This window comes from Pan troglodytes, chromosome 8 (assembly GCF_028858775.2).
Source record: "Pan troglodytes isolate AG18354 chromosome 8, NHGRI_mPanTro3-v2.0_pri, whole genome shotgun sequence".
Lineage (NCBI taxonomy): Eukaryota > Metazoa > Chordata > Mammalia > Primates > Hominidae > Pan > Pan troglodytes.
In genome coordinates, this window is record NC_072406.2 from 95,556,989 (window position 1) to 95,579,802 (window position 22,814).

The 22,814-nt window shown below is 32.8% G+C and overlaps 1 long non-coding RNA gene across 1 annotated transcript in view; it reads left to right on the forward strand.

Moving 5' to 3' along the window:
* The window catches only part of LOC134807190 (uncharacterized), a 268,835-nt gene that overhangs the window by 173,528 nt on the left and 72,493 nt on the right, over window positions 1-22,814 (forward strand). The window lies entirely within an intron of this gene.

The following is a 22,814-nucleotide window of genomic DNA, read 5'->3' on the forward strand; positions in this document are numbered from 1 at the left end:
GTACTGACATTCATTCTTTCTGGGGTTCCTGGCAGATATCGACTATTTTTAGGGAATTCTTTCTCACTGAATGAAGCAAGTCCTCAGAGTCCTCCTCAAGACTAGACTCTACTTATACACTAGTAGTTAATCAGAGTTGGCATAAGAGGTAAAAAACTGTTTTATAATTTTGGATATGGAAATCTCACAGGCTTTAAAATCCAAGCAAACCTCTTGTAAATAATGGCTTCGAATACCTATATAATGACTCTTATTCCTAAAATGAGGTAATAATATCTACAATATAAGGTTTTTGTGAGGAATGAGTGAGTGCACATGCATACATGCACACACATGCCCAGGCATAATCACATTCAGACATACAGCCACTCAGATGTTATTTCACACGCTATACATATCGGCAGAACTGTCTCCTTCCAGTATGATCACTTGGAAAGATGAGGCCAAGCCAATAGACTGATTTGTACTCTAAAAGTTCCAGCATACTCAATAAAGTCAGATCCTGGCATCAGTAACTGTGGTAGTTGCCATTGGCAATCCTAGGTATTAAGATATTATCCACCTTATTTAAGAATAAAAAATAGCTGGGCATGGTGGCTTGTGCCTGTAGTCCCAGCTACTTGGGAGGCTAGGTGAGAGGATTGCCTGAGCCCAGGAGTTTGAGGCCAGCCTGGGCAACATAAAGAGGTCTCTCTCTCACTCTCTCTCTCTCTCTGTCTTCCTATTTCCTACCGCAAAGCATTATTTTACCCCTGACATTATTGTGATTGTGATAGCTTATATTCAGCTGTCACTTTATATTTGTTAATGTAATATTCCACCAATTATCTAACCTAAACTTGGTATTATTCTAACCCAGTGAAAGAGTGAGAAAGAGGCAAATGACTTAATTACCAGACCCCAAAGGAAAGGAAAAATAACACAGTAGATAAAATCCAGTGTTTATAGAACCATTTACGCAACACCATGAGAAAATTTGAAACAAATCCAGAAGGTAGGAAATTCAACATGACAGCTGTCCTGAATGCTTCCCAAAGTCAATATTGTAAGCAAAAAAAAAAAAAAAAAAAAAAAAAAGGAGTGGAATTGGTCTTCCAAAGAGATTAAGGAGATATCTAACTCTAATGGAATATGTGAAACTTAATTGAATTTTAATTCAAAAAACAACTATTAAAATATATTTTCAAAAGCAACTGGGAAAATTTGGAGATGAGCTGGATGTTAGTAAGTCTGTATTTCCTTGGGTCTAATACTAGTGTTATAATAGTGCGTGGGAGACTACCCTAGTATTTAGAGTCATTATACTTGAAACTGATTTTCAAATTATTCAGCAGAAATACACACAACACCTCCCTGAAAACCAGACAATGAAACACACAAGTACTACATTATATTGAAAAATCAAATATAGAAAAATGTTAATAGTAGTTGATAAGTGGTGGATATATGGATGTTCATTGTATTACTCTTTCAACTCCTCTATATGTTCAAAATGTCTCATAATAATAAATTTTAAAAAAATTGAAGTTATATTGCCTCAGTTTGAATGCTGGCTTTACTTCTTATGTACATGGCCCTGGGCTGGGGACTTTACTGTTTTGTACCTCATACTTGTCACCTGGTATTGGAAATAATAATAGTGTCTTTCTCAGTCATTATTATAAAAGCCAATGATCTAATACATGTGTAGTTCTTAAAACAGTGCCTGAAATGTTAACTTTCACTACAGAATAGAGAAAGGCTGAAGGAAGTGCTGATCTCGAGTAGAAAAGTGGAAGGAGAACATTGCAAATAGCACAGCTTCTCCTTCCTCTCTATCCTGTCCATCCCAAATCTCAAGCACTTATGATATCCAAAACAGAACATCCACATTCTTCAAAATGTATAAGTTATGCCTTAGTTAAATTCAGTTCCAATTAACTACTTTATAAAGGGTTCTTCCCTATCTACAGGAGACTGTGGGAATCACAGCATCATTACTGAGATCTGCAACCCTCTCCCAAGTCCCACACTGCCAGCTGCATTGCCTGCTCCTCGACTGCTCTGAATTTCTGTGTTCTCCTTGCCTGCTTTTGATTGCTGGAGTTGTTAATTTTGTTAAAAATTCAAGTATGTATTTAAAATTTTGTTATTGTAGATACAACTTTTCAATGTGTTTGTAAAGGGAGAATTTTCAGGATATCTCATGTCACATTGCCAGTAATAATATCTAAGTGAGCATAAAAGGGCAGAAAATGTTCTTGTATGTCATTACTTGGGTCTGAAAAATTAAAACGGGGGCTCATTATGTATGCAACCAAAGTTATTTCAGGTCCCTCAAACAGGATAAATCAAAGAGCTTTTGCTTCCCCAGAAATATAAATATAAAGGAAAATGTCACTGACACTTGGAAAATATATATTAACTTGAAATAAGCCTTGTGTTACAGATTGGGAAATTATCAGATTATAACACATAGGTAAAATCATGAAGTTGAATAAAATTATTGTAAAAAAAATCATCCAGAGTAGAAGATAAAAATATGGGGAGAATTTGGAAAATTTCAAATTTCAGTGGCAGAAACAGCAGCTACTACAGAGGTTGAAAGGAAATATTTTATAACACATGTATACATACACATATGTCTATGCACATACATATAGACACACATATATATATGCATACATTATATTCACACAGAGTGAACTTTACTAGAAATAGGTAATTTAATTTTGTAGGTCAAAAGACTGTTGGGTTTTATATAGCAGGGAGACCTTAAAATTTACAAACAAAAGAGACAGTAATTAAGATAAAAATTGAGAAGCAGTCATTGGACTTCATCAATAGGGAATAATTGATAACCCTTATGAGATGAGTTTTAGTAGAATAATGGATAGGTGAAAATGTAGTGGATTGATATAAGCAGAAATACAAAATAAATTATGGAGTTCATACCTGTTCTTTCCTGTAATCTAGAAACAAGCATACAAATCTTACTGTATATCACCTTTAGATTTCACATAAGCTACTCAAAAATTAATACATTCCAAACTAAATTTGCTCTGTCTCTGTCTTTTCTTCTCCCTCCAACCCCTGAAATTGCCCTTCTCCAATACTCTGTATCTCAGTTAATGTCACTACTGTGCGTTCCATTTGTAATATAAAAACTGTTCAGTTGAAGATGAGAGTAGATAGTGAGACTTTAACAGCTTCTAAAGCACTCACTCATGCAAGTAGGGGTAGTTCTACCATTTTCTGGTTAGTACAAGCCTTCAGTCTGTGGAGGCAGAAAGGAGGGATAAAACCATTTTTACAAAATTTTCAACCTGCCATTTTGTTACACACGGCTTGTTGAAGGGATTGATTGCAATCCTTATCTCGGTTTCATAGCTGTAGAGTCAATACTTTTCCCAGATTTAGACAAGCAGTTGGGTCTTACTCCTGGGGGCTATTTTTATCTTTCTCAAATGCTTCACAAATATTGGAGCAGAATGTAAATCTATGGTCAGCTAGCTAAATGTTATTTTGCACTAGAAGTCACCCCTCTGATTTATTTCTTTTCCTCAAATACAGTGTGTGTGTGTGTATATATATATATATATATATATATATATATATGTGTGTGTGTGTGTGTGTATGTATTTATATATCTTTAGGTTTCCAAATAAGTTAATTAAGGTATTGATTAGGATTGCACTATTCTGTAATTTAATTTTGGAATTTGTATACCAAATACACTGATGATATCATTAAAGAAAGTATCAACTTGATCAACTTGTTCAAAGCCAAGAGGTGATGTAACTCTTTTAGTGGTAATAGGATAAGCAAATATATGCAGTCAATTGCATAAAGGGGAAGAAAGTACAATAGAATCAAGAAAAGGATGTAGTTTCCAGGTCCCCAACATCCCCCATAAGTGTGTAGAGTTGTGACTGATACCCCTCTGGCAAAGTGGCAGTTCTGCCAGTTTTCCCTTCCTGACCACTTTCCACTTTATTCCTGACCCTTCTGGTGAGTACCTGCCTTTCTGCTCAGCAAGTATAACAAATAGTTTCATGGCAACCCCAGCTTATCCCTCAGTGTTCCCAGGGAGACAGGGCAAAGCAGGTCAATTTTTTTAGAAGCACCCTCAGCAGCCCAAGCTCCAGTTGTTGAGAGATCCATTGGAAAAAAAAAAATGGGCTGGGTGCAGTGCCTTATGCCTGTAATCCCAGTGGTTTGGAAGGCCTACACAGAAGGATCGCTTGAGGCCAGCAGTTCAGCCAGGAGTTCAAGTCCAGCCTGGACAACAGAGCAAGACCCTTATTTGAGAGAGGGAGAGAGAGAGAAAAAGAGAGGGAGAGAGAGAATAAGAGAGATCCAGTTCAAAATATTCCTCTTCAGAAAATATCTTTACATTTGTTCATATCTTCTTTCAACTCTTTCCTTAAAAGTGGTTTGTTTCTGCAATCCCATAGACTCTGTATATTTCTTACTATAATTATAACTAGGGAATTTATGGTTTTGTAGCAAGTTCAAAGAGATTCCTTATTTTCTATATATCTTGTAATGGAATATTGATTTTGTTTATAAATGCTTATTAAATAAATATAAATACCCCCTTTCCTATTGCTATGTAACCTATAAAACTATTTAACAACCTGCTGCCCTCAGTCAAAAATCTTCCCTCTACCTGCTTTTACTGCCTCTCCTCCCTTACAACATTGGAGGTAAGGCAGGAAATAGAATAAGCAGCAAAAATGGGACATGTTACTTGCTTAAAAAGGGGATCTAGATGGCTTCAATAATTGGATGGAAATAGCAGTGAGTTGTTTAAAAAGAAAAATAAGGAAAAAAAAAAGCTTGGTGCTATTAGAATTTTTTAAGTTATGTATTTTTTTCCTCAAATTAAATTTTCCCTCACAGATTTTTTCCTGCTAGAGAAAAGGTTTTATAAGATCACAAAGGTTTTATAAGATCAAAAATTATAATTATGTGTATATGTATGTGTATATATATGTAAATATAGAGTATCTCAGGGAAATAACACAAGGAACTTTTAATCATGTTTTTTCTTTTTTATATTTTATTTTTAAAATATATACAAATTTTATTACATTTGTCAATTATATCTCAATAAAGCTAGAAAATGTTTTCACTTTATTTTTTAACTAATTTTAGATTTAGGAGTAGATGTGCAGGTTTATTATATAGGTAAATTTCATGTTGCAGAGGTTTGATGTACAGATTCTTTCATTACCCAGGCAATAAGCATAGTACTTGATAGATACACTTTTGATCCTGAACCTCCTCCCTCTCTCCACCGTCAAGTGTCCCCTGGTGTCTATTGTTCCTTTCTTTGTGTCACAGTGTACTCAATGTTTAGCTTCCGCTTATAAGCAAGAACATGTGGCTTTTGGTTTTCTGTTTCTGTGTTAGTTCATGGAGGATAATGGCCTCCAGCTCCATCCATGTTCCTGTAAAGGATATGATATTATTCTTTTTATGGCTGTATAGCATTCCGTGGTGTATATGTACTACATTTTCTTTATCCAGTCTACCAGTGATGGGCATCTAGGTTGATTCCATGTCTTTGACATTATGAATAGTGCTGCAATAAACATACATAGGCAGGTGTCTTTGTGGTAGAATGATTTATATTCCTTTGGTTATATACCCAGTAATGGAATTTCTGGATCAAATAGTAATTCTGTTTTAAGTTCTCTGAACAATCGCCAAACGCTTCCCACAGTGGCTGAACTAACTTGTGTTCTTTAGTTTAATTAGGTGTCATTTGTCAATTTTTGTTTTTGTTGCAATTGCTTTTGGCATTTTCTTTATGAATTTGTTGCCAGGGCCCATGTCCAGAATGGTATTTTATGTTTTTTACCAGAATTTTTATAGTCTTAGGTTTTACATTTAAGTCTTTAATCCATCTTGAGTTGATTTTTGTGTATGGTGTAAAGATGAGGTTCAGTTTCAATCTTCTGCATATGGCTAGCTAGTTATCCCAGCATGATTTATTGAATAGGGAGTCTTTTCCCCATTGCTTGTTTTTGTCAACTTTGTCAAATATCATATGGTTTTAGGTGTGTGGCTTTATTCCTGGGATCTCTATTCTGTTCCATTGATTTATGTGTCTGTTTTTGGACTGGTACCATGATGTTTTGGTTACTGTAGCCTTTTAGTATAGTTTGAAGTCAGGTAATGTGATGCCTCCAGCTTTGTTCTTTTTGCTTAGAATTGACTTGTCTATTCAGGCTCTTTTTTAGTTGCATTTGAAATTTAGAATAGCTTTTTCTAATTCTGTTAAAAATGTTGCTGGTAGTTTAATAGGAATAGCATTGAAATAATTTGTTTTGGGCAGTATGGCCATTTAAACAATATTGATGTGTCCTATCCAGAAGCATGAAATATTTTTGCACTTGTGTCATCTCTGATTGCTTTCAGCAGTGCTCTTACATATTTTTAATGTTTAAACACGCTAATTTTTAAAACAGATATTCAGGAATTTCAAGAATTTTGAATACTAGGAAGTCTCTCTCATATAAAGTCTACCACTGGAAGTAGTCTAAACCCAATTTAAGAACAGGTATTTAAAAAATTTAGCTTGTCTTTACACTGCCATCATGACTTCCAGCCAATCTTTTTGGCTTTGCCCTCTCAAGCTATTAAGATAAAATTTTTGCTAACATTTATATATTCAGCAGCAAAGGTCATGATGTCTACAATTTCACATCTTCTAGTGACAGCTTTGCAGGTCACTTCAATTTGTCCAAACAGTACTCTGTCTTGAGTTTCTGCCTTGCAAGTGTCTAAGGATGGTAAATGCACAATAAAAAGGATGAAAGAGCCTAAAATGAGAGTCAAGGAGTCTGCTTTTTATGATTATATACAAACAGACCTGATTTTGAAATATCTGCTAACATTAAAAACCAAGTTCTAGATTCCAATGTTTAATTATGAATATATTATATTTTTTAAAACAGAGAGATGCTATCTCATCCTTACATCCTTACCATCCTGCAATCCTCTCTCAAGGCATACTGTCTGTTCTGGAAAAACAAAACAAAACAAAACAAACAAACAAAAAAAAAAACAGAAAAAATGAGAAAGACATTGTTGAAAATTCACTTTAAGAAGAAGTTGTTTTCTAACTTTAAATAGATAATTATAATTACATAGATATATGTTATTGTATTAGTCTGTTCTCACACTGCTATGGAGAATTACCTGAGAATTGGTAATTTATAAAGGAAAGAGGTTTAATTTATTCACCATTCTTCATTGCTGGGGAAGCCTCAGGAAAATTACAGTCATGGCGGAAGGCAAAGGAAAACCAGGCACCTCCTTCACAGGGTGGTGGGACAGCGTGAGTGCAAGCAGGGGAAATGCCAGACACTTTATAAAACCATGAGATCTCCTGAGAACTCACTCACAATCACAAGAATAGCATGGGGGAAACCACCCAAGATCCAGTTTTCCCTCCACCTGGTCCTACCCTCGACACGTGAGGATTATGGGGATTATAATTTGAAGTGAGGATTTGGGTGGGGATACAGAGCCAAATCATATCAGTTATACATATTATACATATATGTTATATATATATGTATATAACTTATACAGACGTTATATATGTATATAACATATACGTTATATATGTATATAACTTTTACGTTATATACGTATATAACTTATACATATATGTTATATATAATTCAGATGAAATCACTACTGCTAATCCAAATACCTTACCACTTGCTGAGAAGTAACAGAACAGAATATCATGGATTTTGAGTAAAGCAGAGCTAAGCTGGATACTTGGCTTTTCTACATTTTTAATTTTTCTGGGTATATAATAGGTGTATTTATTTATGAGGTACATGAAATGTTTTGATACAGGCATACAATGCCTAATAATCACATCATGGAAAACAGGTATCTATCCCCTCAAGCATTTATCCTTTGTGTTACAAACAACCCAATTATACTCTTTTAATTACTTTAAAATATACAATTATTGTTGACTACAGTCACCCTCTTGTGGTATCAAATAGTAGGTCTTATGCATTCTTCTCATTTTTTGTACCCATTAACCAACCCACATCCTCCTTGCCCCCCAGTACCCTTCCCAGCCTCTGGTAACCATCCTTCTGCTCTCTATGTTCATGAGTTCAATTGCTTTGAATTTTAGATCCCACAAATAAGTGAGAAAATATGTTTGTCTCTGTTCTGGCTTATTTCACTTAACCTAATGATCTCCAGTTCCATGCATGTTGTTGCAAATGACAGGATCTCATTCTTCTTTATGGCTGAATAGCATACAACTATTGCTATATAAATTTGGAAAAGATACTTAGCCTTTCTGAGTCACAGTTTCTTCTTCGATGAAAGACAATAATTGTGCAGATTTCAGACTTTCCATGGGTTGATGAAATTAAATGAAGTAATGCACAGAAAGGGCCTAGCATAGTGCCTGGTACAGAGGAGGGGTGCAGTAAGGGTTAGCATTACTTACTAATTACTTACATTAGCTACTAGATGGATTATAGAATAATGATTAAGAGGATGGTTTTTGCAGTAAGACTTCCTCAGTGCAAATCCCAGCTTCACTACTTAGTGTTTATGGGATAAGGTACAAATTACTCAAGTTCTCTATTTCTTTGTTTCCTCATTTGTAAAATAGGAATAATAATAGTTTTTAATATGATGAAACTGTTCTCAGAATTATTTAATTGATACTTGAGAAAGTTGGAGCACTTCATAGAATATTATGTAATAAATGTTAGTTACTGTTGTGCCAATAATGCATATGAAGTGGATGCCAATATTCTCACCAATCTTTATAAGTAGAAGCAATAGACAGAAGAATGTTCTGTACAGATGAGATGAAAATACCCACACAAAAGATGGGTTTCTGATCTTGAATCTGCTGCTTAAAATCTATGAGATGTTCAAAATACTTCTCATCCTTGTACTGGTTTCCTTAGCTGTAAAATGAAAGGTTTGGGCTTACAGCTTCGGTTATTAATGACTTTAGAAAATTCGATAGTACAGGTACTCAATACATGTTTAATTATGTTTTAAAATAGTGACTAAAATGGGAAAGTATATGCAAAGGTAATAGATGTTGTTTTTTCTTATCCACTTTGTGGCAGATAGTATTGAAGGCATTTGGCATACATTTTCAAAACTTAATCTAAAAATCTAAAATATTGGAGATTATCATTCCCAGCTTTTCAAACTATGGAATTAAAACTCATGACATTAATATTTTTTCCCAAAGTAATAGATAATAAACAACAGATGCAGTATTTTTTCTGTCTTAATCCAAAGATCACATTTCTATGATATCTCCTGGTAAAATGTACATTATTATGCTGTGGGAAAAGCTGATAAAATTTATGAAGTATATTTATTTTTTCTTGCTGCTATAACAAATTACCACAAAGCTAGTGGTTTTGTATAGCACGAATTTATTATCTTACTGATCTGTAACTCAGAAGTTCCAAGTTCTGTAACTTTCCAATACAGGTTTCACTGAGCTAAAATGAAGGCACTGGCAGTGCTGCATTTCCTTGTGGAGGCTTTAGGGAAGAGTCAGTTTCCTTGCCTCTTCTAGCTTCTAGAGGCTACCTGCATTCTTTGACTCACGGCCTTTTCCTCCATTTTCAAAATCAGAAACATTGCATCTCTGTGACCATTCTTCCATATTAAAAGGTCCTTCTGGACATCACAGCATGGAAAGGTTATTTGATTTTAAATACCCTTGTAATTAGATTGGACTCTCCAGGTAGCCTATGACAATCTCCCATCTGTCAGGTCCCTTTTGCCATTCAAAGTAACATACACAAGTTTCAGGGATTAAGACATGGACATCTTTGGCCATCGCATTCTGCCTCCCACAAGTAAAGTTGACATCAAAAGCACGTTCAAGAAAAAGAAACATTGAAATAAAATTAAATCTTTTGCTCTGTCAAAGACACTAGTAAGAGGATAAAAAAATAAATAAAACATTTTCTCTGGGAGAAAATGTTGGCAAATGACACGTCCCATTGAGGATATAGATTGAATATTTAAAGAATTGTCAAAATCCAATCACAAGAAAAGAAGCACATTACAATATGGGCAAATATCTGAATAAATATTTTACAAAAGAAGATACACAGTGACCAGGCATGGTGACTCATGTCTGTAATCCCAGCACTGTGGGAGGCCGAGGCGGGTGGGTCAGCTGAGGTTGGGAGTTCAAGAGCAGCCTAGCCAACATGGTGAAACCCCATCTTTACTAAAAGTACAAAAATTAGCCTGGTGTGGTGGTGCATGCCTGTAATCCCAGCTACCTGGGAGGCTAAGACACAAGAATCAGTTGAACCCAGGAGGCAGAGGTTGCAGTGAGCCAAGATCACACCACTGTACTCCAGCCTGGGTGACAGAGTGAGACTCTGTCTCCAAAAAAAAAAAAAAGATACATGGATGGGATGGCACATAGCCTGTGAAAAGATGCTGGACATAAATAATCATTAGGGAACTGTAAATTTGATCCACACTAATATGTCACTACACACATATGAGAATAGTTATTTAAGGAACAATAACACCAATGAAGATAATCATAATAACATTATGTAATTACATGATATTATTTTAATAATTATAAACACAGGCAGTACCAACAACTAGTGATGATGCCAAGTGCCTGGAAATCTCATTTATTGCTGCTGCGAATGAAAAATGGTACAGCCAGTACAGAAAACCGTTTGGAAGTTTCTTAGAAAGTTAAACATACCATACGATCCATAACTCCTGCTCCTAGGTGTTTATTTACCTTAGAAAAATAGAAGGCAAAATTTCTAATTGTGAGGCTGAGTGTTGATGGCATGCCCCATTTTGCACACAAAATTTCAGCAAACATAGGACTTATTAGTTTCAGAGTTTTAAGGAAATATCTTTCTATTTATTAGTTGACCACTAAGCTAACCAAACACAGACTTCAGTGCCTATACATGACAAATATAGACTTTTGAAGAATTAGTTTTAAAAAGGTGCTAAATTAAAAACAAACTGTAGTAGCAAACATGACAAAACTGGGAAGGGAATATTTGATTTCTAGACTTGCAATTATATGGTTGAAAATTTCCATTTGCTTTGTTATTCAACAACAACAACAAAATAAGACACATGGAGAAGCAAGGAAGTATGATCTATAAATTAAACAAAAAAACAATCAGCGGATACTGTCACTTAAGGAGACTCTGACATTGCACTTACTAGGCAAAGATCTAATGGGTTATTTTAATACGTTCAAATAACTATAGGAAATTCAGGAATTTGAGAGCAGCCTGAGCAACACAGTAAGACCATATTTCTACAAATTATTTTAATTATCCTGGTGTGGTGGCATGCACCTGTAGTCCTAGGGGCTCAGGAAGCTGAGGCAGGAGGATCACTTGAGCTCAGAAGTTCAAGGTTACAGTGAGCTATGATTATGTCAGTGCTCTCCAGCATGAACAATGGAGGAAAGAAAAAGAGAAAGGAAGGAAGGAAGGAAGGAAGGAAGGAAACAGAGCTCAGAGTCCTCTAGGATTCCAAAACTATACAAACATCACATAATAGGAGTTTCAAAAACAGTAGAGTCTGAAGAGAGTATTTAAAGAGAAATAATAGCCAAAACCTCCTCATATTTAATTTAAAAAATTAATCTACACATGGAAGAATCTCAATAAATTCCAGGTAGGATAAACTCAAAAAGATACATATCTAAACATGTCATAATTGACCTGTCAAATAACAAAGACAAAGAGAAAATCTTGAAAACAACATTTTTAAGAGATAAGCAACTGATCACGTGTGAGGAATCTACAATAGGAATAACAGCTGGATTTTTTATCAGAAATTATGGAAGCCAGAAAGCAGTAGGGATAGGAAAGAGGGAATAAAGGGAGGGAGAAGAAAAGACAGGAATAAAACAAATAATACTATATTCAGCAAAATTGTTATTTAAAAATAAATGAGAAATTAAGACCTTTCTATATTTTTAAAAAACTGACAGAATTCATTGCTTGCCTTATAGAGAATGCTAAGTATAGTCCTCCAGAGTCCTTTAGAACACCATTAGATAACATTAAAAAATTCAGAAGAAATAGACAAATTCCTAATACATATATCTATGAAAACTAATGCAAGAAGAAATGTAAAACCAAAATAGACTCATACAAGTAAAGAAATTAAAATAGTAATGTAAAAATTCCCGAAAAACAAAGAAAACACTTTTCACAATGAAAAGCCTAATCCAAAATGACCTCCTCTATGGATTCTCCCAAATATTTAAAGAAAATTAACATCAATTCTTCACAAGCTCTTACAAAATGCAGAAGAGGAGAGAACACTTCCCAACTCGTTTTCTGAAGTCAGTGCTCCTTTTATTTCAAAACCAGACAGTGACATGACAAGAAGAAAAAAACTGCATTTATCCCTTATAGATCTGAAAATCCTCAAAAAATACTAAAAAATAAAACAAATCTAACAACACATAAAAAACGATTATACCCTACACACAAGTGGGATTTATTCTAGGTATGTTAAGATTGATTCAACCTATCAAATCAATATAATAAATAATAGAAAATAGAGGAAAAACAAATGATCATCCTAAAAGGAGAAGAAACATTTGACACAACCCAATACTATCTAATGATTTCAAAACAACAACAACAAAACAAACTTGGAATAGAAAGGTATTTCCTTAGCCTAACAAAGGGCATTTATGAAAAACCCACCAGTAACATCATACTTAGTAATGCAAGACTGAAATATTTCCCCTAAGTTTAGGAACAATACAAAGATGTTCACTCTCACCGCTTCTATTGAACATTTTACTAAACATGCTATCCAAGGCAATTAAGCAATAAAAAATAGTTGTCTAAATTTGAAAGAAGGAAGTAAAATTAACTCTAGTCACAGATGACATAATCTCACATATAGAAACCCATAAAGAATACACAATAACAACTATTGGAGCTAATAAGAGAGTATAGCAAAGTTGCAGTACATTGAATCAACAAACAAAAATCATCAGTTGTATTTCTAGACAACAGCAATGAATCATCTGAAAATGAAATTAAAGACAAACAATTCTATTTACAATAGCATCAAAAATAATAAAATACTTAAAAATAAACTTAACCAAGGAAGTTCAAGACTTGTACAATGAAAACAACAAAATATTGCTTTAAAAAAGAAAACCCAAATAAATGAAAGATATCCCATATTCATGAATTAGAAAACATTATTCAAATTGATAATATTCTCAAGATTGATCTACAGTTCACTGTTGTACCTTTCAAATTTTTAATTGCCTTTTTAAAAAAAATTAACAATCTTTTTAAAGAGTTTTATGAAAATACAAGAAACATAGGATAGCCAAAACAATCTTGAACTAGAAGAAAGTTGGAGAACTCACACTTTCCAAGTTAAAAACGTATTACAAAGCTACAGTAATCAAGTCAGTGTGATAATGGAATAAAGATAGAAATATAAATCAAATAAAATGAAAGAGAGTTCAAAATTAAATCTATGTAACTATACCAATGAATTTTTAACAAGGCTTCCAAGATCATTAAACAGGAAAAATAGTCTTCTCAACAAATGGTGCCAAAACAACTGGAAATCCAAATGCAAAAGAATAAAGATGGAGACCTACCTCATACTATATTCAAAATTAACTCAAAATGGATCAAGGATCAATATGTAAGAACTAAACTATAAAACTATCGGAAGACATCATACGGGTAAATATTTATGAACTTGAATTAGGCAGTGACTTCTTAAACCACAAGTAACCAAAGGAAAAAATAATTAAATTGAAATTCACGAAAATTAAAAACTTTTGTACATCAAAATACACTATCAAGAAATTAAAAATACAAACCATAGAATAAGAGAAAATATTTGCTGATCATATATCCAATAGAAGTCTAGAGTCTAGAATATATAAGGACTCTTACAACTCAATAACAAGATAAATCCAATTAAAAGTGGGCAAAGAGCTTGAATAGAGATTTTTTCCAAAGAAGATGTACAAATGGCCAATAATCACATGGACAGATGCTCAACATTATTAGTTACTAGGAAAATACAACTCAAAACTGCATGAAATACAACTATACACAATTATAATAGTTATAAGAAAAGATAGCATCATGTATTGGGAAAGAAGTGGAGAAACTGAAACCCTCGCTGATAGTGGAAATCTAAAATAAAATGGCATTATGAAAACTACTTTGCCAGTTTTTCAAAAAGTTAAAGATAGAGTTACCATAAGAATCAGCAAATTCAGCCTTAAATATATATTCAAGAGAGTTGAATATATACATCTATTCAAAAATTTGTATATGAATGTTAATAGCAGTATTACTCTTAACAGTCAAAACTTGAAAGCAACTCAAATGTCCACCAACTGAAGACTAGATAAACAAATGGGGTATGCCCATGCAATGGAATATTTTTCAGCCATAAAAAGGAATTATATATTGATACATGCTATAACATAGATTAACCTTGAAAACATGCTAAGATAAAATCTAATCTCTGAAAACCACATATCATATTCCAGTTATATGAAATGTCCAGAATAAGCAAATCGATAGAGACAAAAAGTAGGTTAGTAGTTGCCAGGTGCTGGAAATGGCTGCTAATGGGTATGGGGATTATTTCTACGTTAATGAAAATGTTTAGAATTAGATAGTTGGGATAGTTTCATAATTTTGTGAATATACTAAAAACCACTGAATTGTATACTTTATAGTGAATGTCTTGGTATGCTAATTCTATCTCTATTGAGAACAAAACATAAGCCAACATTTATAAATTTCAGAAACAACATAGGTTGAGAACCTCAGGTGATGAGGCATTCCTTTGAACTATAATGTTGAATTTGGAGGAATTTTAGGATTTCTCTATTCTACCTCCATAGACTCATTAATTATTAACTCTAGGTTTGCTTCAAAATGATTAATGATAGTGCAGAAATAAGATCCAGTAATACCATTTTTGTTTGTAACTTGGAATCAACTTAGGATACAAAATAGCATTCATTTAACAGCTACTATGTGAAAGCCAGCGAAGATAAACACATTTTTAACAAATATAATCCTTTGGGAAAGAAGAATATTATCTTCATTTCACAGATTTTAAAATGTGGGTCAAATTGATACCAAAGTGAAAGACCTGACAAAGGGCAAGGATAGGATTTGACATTGACATATTTTGCATCTAACTACATCCTCTTCCTACTTTTTAATACTTTTACTACAATGTTTACACTTTATCCCCATCCATGTGGAAATATCAAATGTGGGTATTTGAATTAAGGCCCTGTTATAGCTATAGAACACTATTAACACCATGTTATCACTGTCAACATTTATAAGTTGTTTAATTGGCATATTATGTACAGTCAGGTGGGGGTAGAAGGGCCAACATATCACAATATGATAAACATAACAGAATTCTTCAGTTTCTATACAACTAATCACAAGATGTGGATGTAACACTTCTGAGGAAAAAACAATCACAAGGGGATATCTTCTGCACCATGAAAAGCCTTCATGGCTTCATTTCAGGAGGACAGCTTACCCTCTGCTCTCCAACTGCTTGAAGGTTGAGTTTCTGGCTTAGGCAGCTTCAAATAATTGAACCTAATAGCTGTTGTTCTGTGGCCTTTGGTCCTTTCCCCAAAGAAATATGTATGGATATAATAAAGAGTTACTTCTAGACAGATATGTAGACTGTTTATGCTATATTCATGATTTGTTAAATAATTTTATATTAAATATAATTTGGAAAGTCTGCCTACTTACTGCACTATATCAAAGCCCCTAGTGTGAATGCACAGTGGTTCACAGTACCTTATCTTCACTTCTAACTCTGTAAAGTCCAGAATCAGGCATAATCTCAGTAATTTTTATCCACTAAACTTCCTTCCGTAGATGTTTCTATTCTTGGAAATATTTATGGGTACTTTAATGTGAATTAGGAAGAGAGCTTTCCTGACATTTTCCCACAAATTATCAGCCTGCTATGCAAGCAAGTAGAAAGTTACACAATGAAAATGAAGACGCTAGGTTTCCAAGCCTAAGGATCAAATTTAGAAATATGAGTATATTATTTACCAACTAAAATTGAGAAAATGTTACATAGAAATTCTAAGATCAATAAGCAGATTGATCTGCATGTAAAAGATGAATACAAGCAATAAAAATCATAGAGAGAGAATGGTACCTGAGTTTCTTGTATAGAGCCACCCTGTCAAAACTTTGGTGGCTACAAAATTAGCAACAGAAGAAAGTTGCATATATATATATATATATATATATGGCTGTGCATATGTGTGTGTGTGTATATATATATATATATATATATATATATATATATATATATATGCTCAGCCATACTTTTCCAGGTAGATACTAATGTTTGTAAGCTATAATCAACACAAGTAAAGTCGTGAAGTTAATATACACCCACTGCCTACACATTCTCCAATACAGGCTTCAAAACACAAGCCTGGGGATTGGCTCTTGGTTGCAGGTACTTTGCTAATCATTTATAGTTTATCATTATGCCTTAATATTATATCATTATGCCTTAATTATTATATTGGTGGTAAGACACGATTGAACTTTCATTTACATTTGAAAGTCTTCTTCAAAATTTGAAACAAATACTTGGACAATATATGCAGTATTAAGGAAATCTGCATGAAATTGTTTCTGGCTAAAGAAACAAGGATTATGTTTTCCAACTTGCCTTTAAAACATTGAATAAGTTAATAAAGATTATGAAGGATCAAAGCAAACTCAGAAATGCTAAGACTACTCATGTCAAAATCTGGAAAATTTTTCACTAAATTTAGATAAATGGATATGAATTAAGGAAAAACTATTATCTTCACCTCCTGGTGTATTTAGGATTTACCTCAGAAGAACTACATGTAACAATTAGAAGGTAAATACATTTTAACCTATCTGTCCAGATGTGCAGATTTTTAAAGTTTCTTACCATATTTCAAAGTTTACTTCAAGTTTATTGGGAAAGCACTTAAATTATGCTAGAGTATACACAATAAAAGTGATTTCTTACTTTTCCAGTTTCCAAGGGGGTAACCCCCAACTTTTCACTCTGTATATAATAGGGTGGGGGTGAGAAAGAGAGAGAGTAAATTCAAAAAAATTTGTGTTACTCATTTTTGACAGAAACAATTTTCAAATTCTCTCTTTTAAAAATAAATGTCAATATATATTAAGATCATCCATGTAGTAGTTATGAATCTACTTCATTCATTTAAATAATTATATGTTATTTAGTATATGAACATGCTTCTTTTAATAACTCTTGCCATTCATGCTTATTATCAGTATTTATGCAGTGCCTATATGGGTACATTAAGTCTGAAATTACACTTGTAAATGTTGAGATGCGCTACAACATTTATATCTAAACCAGGTTTCACTCCCATCTGTATCAGATTGTTCTTTTTTATCTGTATCATCACCTACAGTGAATATTGTAGCTTTAAAATTTAAAAAGTTTTTTAAATTTGCCATTATTAGAAGTTTCCTTGGTATTGGAAATTAGAAAAGGTTATTTGCTCAACTCTATCTGTTTAACACTCTACTGGAGAGCGTGAGTGGTGCAGCCAGTGAGATAAATAAATTAGAGGCATTAGAACATGAAAGAAAAAAATAAGTATTTTTTCTAGCAAATGGCATAATTTTATCATAAATCTTTAAATATTTAGAAAAACTAATAGAATTAATAAATGAATTCTATATCAATACAAAAATATGAAGTGTGTTCTCTATACTAGAAATAAATAAAATTCAAAAGTTTATATTTTTAAAAAGCATTTTAGAAGAAAATAAATATCTAGAATTAAATCTAACCAAGTTGTGTCAGATATCACTATGAAAATATATAAAAATCATTGACAATAGTTTAAGAACTAAATAAATGGAGAAGTATCCCCTCTTAAAAATCTTTTCAAGTGACATATAATAATTGCATGTATTTATGGGGCACAGTGTAATGTTTTGACCTAACATTTTAGAAACATTAAATCAAGATAATTAATTTATTCATCACCTCATCAACTTATTTTTTTCTGGTGAGAACATTAAAAATCTGCTGTTAGTAAATTTGAAATATAAAATACACTATTATTAACTGTGGTCACCATGCAATACAATAGCTTACTTAAACTTATTCTTCCATTCTAACTGAAAATTTGAACCCTTTGATTAACATCTACACTTTCCCCATCCCTTTCTGTACCAAGAAACTTCCCACTTTCTGTTTCTATGAAATTGACATTATACTAAGTGAAATAACCCCGGCACAGAAAGACAAATATTGTTTAATATCACTGATATGTGGAATCTAAATAGAATTTAGATCTCATAGAAACAAAGTTGAAAGTTCAATATATAACATTATTAAATTTGCTATTGTGTTGTTTGAGCTCCTTTTATATTCTGGTTATTAATCCCTTGTCAGATGGGCAATTTACAAATATTTCCTCCCATGTTGTGGGTTGTCTCTTCACTTTTTTGATTATTTCCTTTGCTATGCAGTTTTTTAGCTTGATGTAATCCTATTTATTTATTTTTGCTTTGGAGGTCTTAAACAAAAAACCTCTGCCCAATCCAATGTCCTAGAGCATTTCCTCATTTTTTTTCCTTCTAGTAGTTTCATCGTTCAGATCTTAGGTTTAAATCTTTAATCTATTTGGATTTAATATTTGTGTATGGTGAAAAAGAGGGGAGGGGTTAGTTTTATTCTTTTACATACAGTTATCCAGTTTTACTAGCACCATTTATTGAAGACCATTCACCTATTGCATGTTCCTGGCACCTTTATCAAAGATTAGTTGGCTGTAAATTTATGGATTTATATCTGGATTCTCTGTTCTGTTCTATTAGTCTATGAATCTGTTTTTATGACAGTACCAGGTTAATTTGGTTACTATAGCTTTGTAATAAATTTTGAAGTCAGGTAGTGCGATGCCTCAAGTTTGTCCTTTTTGCTCAGGATTGCATAGATTATTCAGGGTCTTTTGTGGTCCCATATAAATGTTAACTTTTTTTTCTATTTCTGCTAAGCATGTAATTAGTATTTTGATAAGAATTGCATTGACTCTGTAGAATTTTTTTGAGTTGTATTGCTATTTTCACAGTATCGATTATTCCAATTCATGAGGATGGAATACCTTTTTATTTTTTAGGTCCTCTTCAATTATTTTTATCCATGTTTTATAGTTTTTCTTGTATAGGTCTTTAACTTCTTTCATTAAATTGATTCCTGGATATTTTATATTGTCTGTAACAATTGCAAATGGGATTGTTTTCTTGATTTCTTTTTCAGATGGTTCACTGTTGGCATATATAAATGCTACTAATTTTTGTATGTTGATTTAGTATTATGGAACGTTAATAAGTTTGTCATTATTTCTAACAGCTTTTTGGTAGAGTGTTTAGGATTGTCTAAGTACAACATCATGCCATCTGATCCTTGATTTCTTCCTGTCCAATATGGATGCCCTTTATTCTTTCCCCTTGCTTTATTGCTCTGGCCAAGACTCCCAGTACTATATTGAATACAAGAGGTGGAAGTGGACATTCTTGTCTTCTTCCAGGTCTTAGAAAAAATGGTGTTCAATTTTTTCCCATTCAGTATGGTATTAGCTATGGGTTTGTCATATATAACCTGCCTTATTTTGAGATGTCTTTATTCTACACCCTGTTTTATAGGATTTTTATCATAAAGGGATATTAAATTTTATCAAATTCTTTTTCAGCATCTCCTGAAATAATATTATAGTTTTTGTTCTTGGTTCTGTTAATGTAATATGTCACATTTATTGACTTTTATATGTCAAATTATTCTTGCATCCCTGGGAAATGAATCCTGCTTAATCATGGTACATAATATTTTTAATGTGTTATTGAATTTGATATGCTTGTATTTTCTTGAGGATTTTTGCGTGTGTGTTCATCTGTAATACTGGCCTGTAGTTTTCATTTTTTTGTGGTGTCCTCATCTGGCTTTAGTATCAGGATAATGCTGGCTTCATAAAGTGAGTTTGAAAGTATCTTCTCTGCAATTTATCTGAATAGTTTGTGTAAAATTGGTATTCATTCTTCTTATATGTTTGTTAGAATTCAGGAGTGAAACAGTCAGGTCCTCACCTTTTCTTTGATCTCTTAATTCGCTATCAGTATATTGAAGTTTTCTATTTTTTCATGGTTCAGTCTTGGTAAGTTGTGTGTGTCTACAGATTTATTAATTTCTTCTAGAATTTCCAATTTGTTGATGCAAAGTTGTTTATAATAGTCTCTAATTGTTCTTTGTATTTCTGTGGCCTCGGTTATGTCTCCTTTTATATTTCTGATGTTATCTACTTGGGCCCTCTCTCTTTTTTCCTTAATCTAGTCAAAGGTTAGTCAATTTTGTTTATCTTTTCCAAAAAAACTGACTTTTCATGTCACTGTTCTTTTGTACTATTTTTAGTTTCAATTTCATTTATGTCAGCTGTGATCTCTACTATATCTTTCCTTGTAATAATCTTAGGTTTGGTTTCTTCTTGCTTTTCTACTTTCTTCAGGTGTATCATTACCTAGTTTATTTGAAATCTTCTTTTTTGCTATAATTGTTTATTACTATAAATGTCCCTCTTAGTGCTGCTTTTGCTATATCCCACAGATTTTGGTATGTTGTATTTCCATTTTTAATTTTCTTTTTAATTTTTTCATTGACTCATTGGTTGTTTGGGAACATATTGTTTAATTTCCATGTGTTTATGGGTTTTTCTGAGGTTCCAGTTATTAATTTCTAGTTTTATTTTATTATGTTCAGAAAAGGCACTTGATATGATTTTAATTTTTAAATTTGGTCAGACATGATTTTGGCCTAAAATATGGTTTGTTCTGGAGAATGTTCCATGTGTTGATGAAGAGAATGTGTACTCTGAAGCCGTTTGGAAAAATATTCTATAACTATCAATTAGGCCTGTTACATCTAATGTGTAGTTTAACTGCTATGTTTCTCTGTTGATTTTCTGTCTGGATGATTCAATTACTAGGAGTGGGTGTTAAAGTCCCCTACTGTTATTATAGTGTGCTCTATCTCTCTCCAAATCTATTAATGTTTACTTTATGTAATTTGGAGCTCTGCTATTAGATATTAAAACATAGAAATTTATCATTATTAATCCTCTTTCGAATTGACTCCTTTATCATTAGATAGTGACCTTTGACTCCTTTAAGTGTTTGATTTGTTGTTTATTTTATCTAATATAAATATAGCTACTCCTCATCATTTTGGGTTTATAATTGCAAGGAATATCATTTTTCACCCCTTCACTTTCAGTCTATATGAGTGACATGGATTTCTTATAGGCAGCATATAGTTAGTTCTTGTTTCATTATCCATTCAGGTATTCTATTCCTTTTAATTGAAGGCTATTTACATTCAGTTTTGTTATTAATAAGTAAGGGTCTACTGCTGCCATTTCGTTGCTGGTTTCTGTTTGTTTTGCAACTCCTCTTTTTCTTTATTCCTTTCTTACTGTCTTCCTTTGTTGGTAAGTGATTTTATCTGGTAGTATGTTTTAATTAATTGCTGTTTGTTGCCAGTGAGCCTATTACAGGTTTTGGCATTGTGGTTACTATGAAGCTTACAAGAAACATATTAATATATAATGTTATTTTAAAGAGATGAAAACTTCTCTTAGGTCACAAAGAAAAGAATAGAAACAAACAAAAGAAGAAAACTTCTGTACTTTAACTCCATCCCTCCAACATTTTGACTTTTAATTATTTCCTTTCCATATTTTATGTTACCTATCTCTTAACAGGTTGTTGTAGCTGTTACTGTTTTTGATAGATTTGTGTTTTGTGTTTTATACTAAGTCTATGAGTGAATTGCACATCACAATTATAGTATTAGGGTACTCTGGGTTTGTCCATATACTTAATTTACCAGTGGATTTTATACCTTCAATTTTTTTGGTTTTGCACATGAGTGTTTTCTTCTTTCAGATTGAAGAACTCCCTTTAGCATTTCTAGTTACACCAATCTGGTGGTATCAGCCTTTGTTTTTCTGGGAAATACTTTATCTCTCCTTCATATTAGAAGAGTGACTTTCCTGGATACAGTATTCTTGAATGACAGGTATTTGGGGGTTTTGTTTTGTTTTTCCTTTAAGTATTTTGAAAATGTCATTCTACTCCCTCCTGTGTGCTTCCCATTGAGAAGTCTTATGATATTTGCTTATTTTATCTTGCTGCTTTTATGATTCTCTCTTTATCTTTGACCTACAAGGTTTGATTATTATATGTCTTGATGTTGTCCTATTTGGATAAAATTTGTCATGTGTTCTCTGATCTTCCTGTACTGGACATTTATATCTTTCCCAGTTTTTGAGACGTTATCCGTTATTATTCATTTGAATAACTCTCTGTTCCCTGCCCTTGCTCAACTCCCTCTTGAACATGAGTAATTCTTAGATTTGGTCTTTTGAGGTAATTTTTTGTATCTCATAAACAATTTTCTTGCTTTTGATTTCTTTTTTTGCTCCTCTGTGTATTTTCAATTAGACTGTCCTTGAGGTCAGTGATTCTTTTCTCTGGTTGATTCATACTCTTCTTGAGAGGCACTAATGGATTTTTCACTTCAGCAAATGTATTTCTGAGTTCTAAGATGTCTGTTTGATTTTGTTTATTATGTCCATCTCTTTGCTAAACTTCCATGATAAATTTCTGAATTGCTTTTCTGTGTTATCTTGAAGATCATTG